Below are 7,700 nucleotides of genomic sequence, written 5' to 3'. Positions count from 1 at the left end.
TCGCGGGCATCCGGTATGGTCTCTTCGATATCGGTCCGGTGCCTGGCAACAGCTCTATTAAAAACTCCATGTCTCGATCTGGCGGCATATCTGGTAACTCCTCTGGGAATACATCTGGGTAATCCTTTACTATAGGCACTTCCTCCTGAACAACTCCCGTGAGAGAATTTACTTCAGTCCTCCTAGGCGCATGCCTAGATACATACTTAATCCTTTTTCCCTCCGGGGTAGTGAGTAGAATCGACTTACTGGCGCAATCGATGTTTGCTCCATACATCGATAGCCAATCCATGCCTAGTATTACATCCAATCCTTGTGACTCCAAAATAATCAGGTCCGAGGGGAAAACATGGTTGCCAATGGTTAAGGGTAACCGGTCGCACCATCGGCTGGCCATATACTCTGCACCGGGTGAGCTCACTAGCAAGGGTGTCCTAAGGGCTAAGGTGGGTAACTTAAACTTGTCCACAAATCTCCTTGAAATGTATGAATGCGATGCACCAGTATCAAATAAAAAAAGGGCGGTAAATGACTTAACCAAAAACTTACCGATAACTGCATCAGGCTGCTCTTCGACCTCCTCCACGTTCACGTGGTTCACTTGTCCTCTGTTGAAAGGGTTGGGCTTCTTCCCAACGCTTCCATTGCCATTTCCGTTCTTCAATTCCAGATAATCATTGGCATAGTGCCCGGTCTTCCCGCGCTTGAAACAGGTAACGTGACTCTGGTCCTTCTTGGCGGGTGTGGCTGGGTTAGAGCGGCTCTGATTGCTGCTTGCTCCATTCCCATTCCCATTCTTTGGGCCATTGTGGTTATGAGAACTTCCTCCATTATGGGTATGGCCCCCATGGTTATGGGTAAATCCTCCCGAGTTCGGGGTAAAACGAGGCTTCTGCGATGCTCCTGAATTGTACTTCCCTTGCCCATACTTCCTCTTGTGGCTCTCAATTTGCTGCTGCTTCCCTTCAATCATAAGAGCCTTATCTACCAACTCCTGGTAGTTGTTGAATGTTGCCACCATCAACTGCATACTCATCTCATCATTCAGCCCTTCCATAAACTTCTCCTGTTTCGCGGCATCTGTGGCCACATCATCTGGGGCATAACGAGATAGCTTACTAAACTCATCTACGTACTGAGCCACAGTACGATTTCCCTGGCGTAAGTTGCGAAACTCACGCTTCTTCATGCTCATAGCTCCAGTTGAGACATGGGCTGTGCGGAATGCTTGCTAAAACTGATCCCAAGTGACATTGGCTATAGGGAAAGTGGTTGTGTAATTCTCCCACCATGAGGTTGCTGGTCCATCCAATTGATGTGCGGCAAAACGCACCTTCTCAGCATCTGTGCAACCTGCGGTGGTCAACTCCCTTCCAATCCTGCGTAGCCAGTCATCCGCAACTATTGGCTCGGTGCTACTGGAAAACACCGGTGGCTGCAACCTCAGAAAACGGGCTAGGTTGTCAACTGGAGGTGGTGGCGGTGGGTTGTTGTTGTTGTTGTTGTTGCCTTGGTTCTGAACTAACAACTGCATCAAGGCATTCTGCTGCTGGATCAACTGAGTGAGCTCCGGTGGGAAGACAAATCCGGTATCACGTCTCGGAGGCATCTGATGGGTTTAGGGGGAAGAGATTAGAATAGAATGAGGTCTAGTGAGAAAGCACTACCCATATGCACATGAGACAAACACAATCATATCATATCACTCAATCAATCAAGCAAGGGCATACAATCGATCTAACTATCGTTACAGTGCTCAGACTATACTATATACATGGGGGGATACTACCTGATCATATGGTGGTCTACTAGAAATTTTGATCGGTGGAAGACTCCATGATATCCGCTCCAGCTTCGTCTTCATAGTCATCATCGCTACTGTCGGGGTCGGAGTCGGTGTCGTTGATGATGATGTAGTCTTTAGAACGTATTTCCTTGGGTTCGTCGTCTTCTCCTCCTGGCGCGGGGTCTCCCAAGAATACTCCTATCTTCCTTGTTAGATCGTCATTCTTCTCCAATAGTATGGCGATTTCCTCCTCGTATATGTCGCGTGTAGACTTGAGTTCCTCCTCTAGCTCCATGTTCCTGGTCATAGCCTTCTTCAAATCTAACATGCTTGAGCACATCTGGTTCTCCTGCCGTCGAATGTGCTGGTTTAACTCCTGGATGAAAGCGGCAATGGACCTGTCCTTCCTAGTGTTGATCATCTCCCATTGCTCATCTCGGCGCCCACATATCTGGTAAATAGTGTCCTTCAGCTCCTGCTTGTAGACTTCTCCAATACGTCCCATAGTAATGTGGGCTGCCATGCTTTTGCCTAGGCTCCAGGTGGGTGCATCAAAGGAAAACTCTATTGGCTCAGTGACTGGCGTGAATGTCCTTCCCGGAACTTGAACTTGAATCATCCAGCACTCCTCTTCTGGTAAAGTAGCGGTGTAGGTCTCGGTGAAGCTCGGTATTCCGATGTTCAGGTACCTAGTGACTTCCTTCAAGTGTCGTCCAAAGGGTGTGTCTTCATCCGGTTGTGCAAACTTGTTCCTCGAGTCTACCATCCTAAAGAGTAGAAAATGGAGAGAAGTCAGAAATGAGTAGAGAAGAGTGACCTATGGCTTTTCTTAGTGGTCGTGTCCAACATTCAGCGTGTGCTCTAATACCATCTTGTAGCGACCCGACCTCAGACGGTCAAGTCTCTGTGCATAAGTGTCATCCCTGGATCAGTAATGCTGACACACACAGTACTCGAAGGATTTATAACAGAGTAGCTATCACACACTTATTACATCGAATGTCTCCAAATGAGAACTTAATACAATAAATAGGGATTAAGGCCATCTAAATAAGATAACAACGGAAAGCTTGGAAGATAAAGTGAGTCCATCAACTCCAACGGCATAGCTGAGTGCACGACAACGGCCTAGCGAACCTTACTCCTCGTCTAAAAAGTCTGCAACATGATATGTTGCAGCCCGAAAACGGGTCAGCACATGGAATATGCTGGCATAGTAACACAGTAGAGTGATGAACAGAATGAATGCTATCACTACCTGCATATATGGCTGGTGGAGGCTCTATGGTTAATATGTTTTGCGAAAAGCCAATTTTTCCCTACAACAAAGGAATAGATTTTATTTAACTATCATGGTAGTTGGAACATTGAGAATGGTACCCCCATCTCAATCCCAATTAAAAGTAATTAACAACCCAACCAAATTAATTTAGAGTGATGAGATCCATATGATAATCCAAGAACCAGATACTCAAGATGTCCATAACCGGGGACACGGCTAACCATGATTAGTGTATACACTCTGCAGAGGTTTGCGCACTTTTCCCCACAAGACTCGATCTCCTCCGTTTGATTTCTCGCACTACACGGTGTTTGAGAAACGGATGACCGAGAGATAGTCTTTCAGAGGCATTAACTCTAACCCCGGGTAGACAGTACCAACCTACATCCCCTACATCTGCTAGCCTACCACTAGAAGAGGTCACGCAACATACTCAACTATGCCAGAGCCCATAATGGCTTGTGGCTGCACATGGAAGTTTCTAGCATGAATAATCTTATGATCCCTTTGAGCCTGGGTGGCGGACCGTAGGAGGATCACACGGTATAACCCCGGGATCTCCTAGGACAACACTGGTATAACCCCAGGTGCCCAAAACCAACAATCCACCCATGTGTATTAAAGTTGCCACCTTAAATTGAACCATTAATTAATAATCTCACATCTGTCATGGATTCACTCAAACACAACCACGTCTACGAGCATAGCATGGCAATATAAGCATAACGTAGAAGTAACTCCCAAGTGTTTGATAATAAAATAGGTAATAGGTTCTACCTCATCATCTACTTCCCGATACCCACAAGTTAATCACATCCTAATCATGCAATGTTTGAGGGTTGAAACTAATGCATAGAAACTGGGTATGAAAAGAGTATGATCAATGTGTTACTTGCCTTGCTGACGATCCGCAAATCCTAAAGACTCGTAGTAGCACGCTTCACACTCCGGAAATTCTATCGCAAACAAACAATAGCATACATAAGCAATCAAGCAGAGATGCACGGGTAAATCTCAAATAAGAAGATCTAACCAGAAAGTTCAACTGTAGAACTCCGGTTTGCAAAAAGAATCAAATTAAACGGAGCAACGAAACTCAAACTGCGAAAGAAACAAGATCCGATTACTATTCTGGACTAAAGTCAAATTTTACAGTATCAAAATATTGTTCAAGTTGGTTAAACAGAAAGTGGGTTTCGAGATGAAGATCTAGGCGCTTGAATCGCCTGATTCCGATAAAGGAGCGAAAAGATAAACTAAAACGAAAATCAAGGCAGAAATCGCGATCGAAAATAATCGCGGAAAACCCTGGAAAAAGAAAAACCGACGAACAGGCTAACGAACGAACGTTCGCTGTCTGTGACTAACGGGTGAACGGCGTTCGTTAAAACGAACGTCCGCTATTTAACTAAACCGCAGAAAACCGAAACGATCTAAAAAAACGAATCTAGGTTTTCTAAAAAAACGAACGGTTAACCGAAAAAGAAAAAAACGGCGATGAATGGAAATATTCATAATCTTTAGCAAATATTTTTCAAAGATTGTGTGTCGCAGGAAACATCTGAGACAGGAACAAGAGCATTGATCAATGATACAAATGCTACAAAACAACAATGCATCTCGCACGAAGATTCACATCGCTTTCTTCCAAACTATCTCTCAAGCATAGCCTCAAGTGAATCATCTTCATTAGAATGCTTGCATAAAGGGGGAGCGTGTTTATCTTCGTATTTTTTCTCATATCTCTTGCTTAGTTCACACCCCACTTCGTTTCACCACATCTATCTTTTGATGTATCCTCTTTTGTCAACAATCGTCCAAAATGGGGAGATTGTTGGTGCAATTCTTGCCCTCTTGTGTTTTGGAGATTGTTGACAGAAACAGGCGTGGGCTGATTTGTTTGCTAGTGCACACAGAGAGAAATAGTCCATGCAGAACCGAAGAAGAATGCCACCTTTGGTGTCAAGTTCAAGGAACTTCGCCGAAGGATATTCGAGATACAAAGAAGACGTGTCATATCTCTCGAGGCTGCTTTGGTGAGAAGATTGACATGAAGATGACCCCTTAAAATCTATTGCTATTGTGAAGCAATTGGTTCGAAGGTTGTCCAAAGAAAATTGAGTGAGAAGATTGAAGGCAAAGTGACGACATAGAATTCAGTTCGTTCTTCTTCTTCTCTTTCTTGAGTCTTAGGACCCCCTACTATTAAGAGGGGTATAGGTTCTTGAAGGTTAGATCCATTGTGATGCTTAGCCCAAACCTATGCAAGTATGAGAGAAATCTCTTTATGCTCTGAATGATTACCTGTCAGCAGTAGACGTAGTTCCTCGATGCCGCAGAAGATATCTTCCGGACTGAGGAGTTATGATGCTTGCTCCGCAAGGAATGTTCCCGTTGTGCTCATTTTTTTACCGTTGGACTCGTGTCGTTTGGCCATTGGTTGACGCACATGTCCATTTCAGTCATTTCCCATCAGGGGAGGTTGCGGCTATAAATAGCCACCCCGCTCTAACGTTGTCTGTTGGCTGCTCCACTTAAGATTTTTGAGTAGATTTATTGAGCATCCCCTCTCCGAGTGATTTGAGTTTAAAATCCACCGAGAGAAAACTAGGAACCAAACTTAGATAGTGATTGAGCATCATAGTAGTTCTGAGTTAGAGTTCTTGTACCTATTACTCTTGAGAGTTGCACACTCTAGGTGTCAGCTCAAGTGTTGAAGAGTTGTTGTCTTCACCGAGCAAGATCTTAAGCAACCAAGAGTAATTGTGGTTCACGAAGGAAGTTTGTCGAAGGTTTGGAGATTGCCGGTAAGCATCTACCACGAGTGAAATCAACTGGAATCTGATGAGCTCCTAGTTGAAGGAGAATAGGACAAAGAGAGGTTTGCTCCTTTGTTCAATCACAAGTCCCTCCAACTAGACGTAGTCCTTTGGCAGAAGGATGAATTGGTCTACCAAATACACTTGTCGCCATCGAGCACTACTGATCCTTTCTACTCACCCTGTATTTCATTCAGGAGTTACCATTCGTGTTCGGCAACGATTATGTATTTTCCTACAATCTGATCTGTTACCCTTCGTTTGAAAACTGCTATATCTCTCTCTTACCTTTTGTGCAATACCCTAGTGCAATCTCATCAAACTACATTTACCTTGCTGTCAGCATTTAGTTTTCATTCATGCTTTTGCAATTGCTAGTGAGTTTCATTACCATCGTGATAGTTAAGCCTGTCATCTACTATGCTCGTGCAATCATTGCGTCGTATCTTGAAGATTTTGTTCCTATACTAGCTTAAGTTTCATATCTTTCTAGCTTATTCCGTTGTTGTGTCTGGGTCAGATTCAAAACGTTTGAAAGAATTTTTGAATCTCCCATCCCCCCTCTGGTCGATATACTCTTGGTCCCTATAGTTACTAATAAATTCAACTAAATGACTGATTCACCGATTAGTCCCTACTCAGCACCCAACCGATATGGTACCAATTACCGATATCTTGAACATTGGTGTTTTTGAGTGGAAGATCCCACATGCCGCAAGATTCATGCCTATATTTTTTTTAACACAATACACACCGAGAAGCTCATACACACGCACATACACCCACCCCTATGAACGCATGCACGCACGCACACCCTACACCTATGAGCACCTGCGAGAGACTGAACCGACACATCATCTTGAGATTGACGAAGTTGCCACAAACTTTCATAGCCGACGAGAACGTTTCCTCCCATTGAGCTCACGCCGCTGAAAGTCCTGAAATAAATTCAAGAAAATGCGAGCAGCGGTATTGAGCTTAGGACTTCAACCCTGGTGGGTTGGGAATACCACTGTCCTCCTAACCATCCAACCACAGGTTAGTTCACCATGGTTATATGTTTACTACTTTTTATACTTTATACTTTGGGCTTTACTATCTATGCATGTTGACCCGACCTAGCGTCGATATATGAATGTCTGTCAAGGCAGATGAACGAAAGAGTCTTAAAAGTCTCCTATGAAAGAATTAATGTTTTAGTATCTTAGCGGTTACGACAATGGCACTTTTTCGATGTGGAACGAATCGAGCTCGAGATTATGTGATATAACCTAATTAAGATTATATTTTTGGACTGAGTCTACCGTATCTTTGGACTAAATTTACTATATTTTGCTCGAGCCTACTATTATTACTTATCGATGGAGTGTATTGCGGGTTTTAGAGGGATTGTACAAAATATTTAGGAATGCCAGAAAAATCATGGAATTACCTGAACAGAAACAACAAAGTATAGGACATAAAAGGAAGGAATGAAGGAAAAAACTAATAGTAGTAAGCACTGCCCCAGAGCTCCGTTTAGCAATATGTTGGATTTTTTTAGGGTTAGCAGTATGTTGGATTATGATAACCTATATTTTGTTATTTTTGTTGTTAGGCTAACCAATTTTTGCATGCTTCGTGGCCAGTTTTCTATAAAAAAGGTTCTAGCACAACACACTTCAGCAAGCGCAAACGGGCCTATGAGCATATTTACTTGTTTCTTATCTTGTTGTCAGGGAAAAAAACTTGTTTCTTATATTTCTTTAGGATAATTTGTTTTTTTTCTTATGTAGCAACCTTATTGAAAAGATGCTCCTAGATGATACTCCCT

The sequence above is a fragment of the Aegilops tauschii genome, chromosome 7, assembly GCF_002575655.3.
Source record: "Aegilops tauschii subsp. strangulata cultivar AL8/78 chromosome 7, Aet v6.0, whole genome shotgun sequence".
NCBI classification, from domain to species: Eukaryota; Viridiplantae; Streptophyta; class Magnoliopsida; order Poales; family Poaceae; genus Aegilops; species Aegilops tauschii.
The sequence above is the reverse complement of the archived record's forward strand: the minus strand, read 5'-3'. Positions refer to the sequence as shown.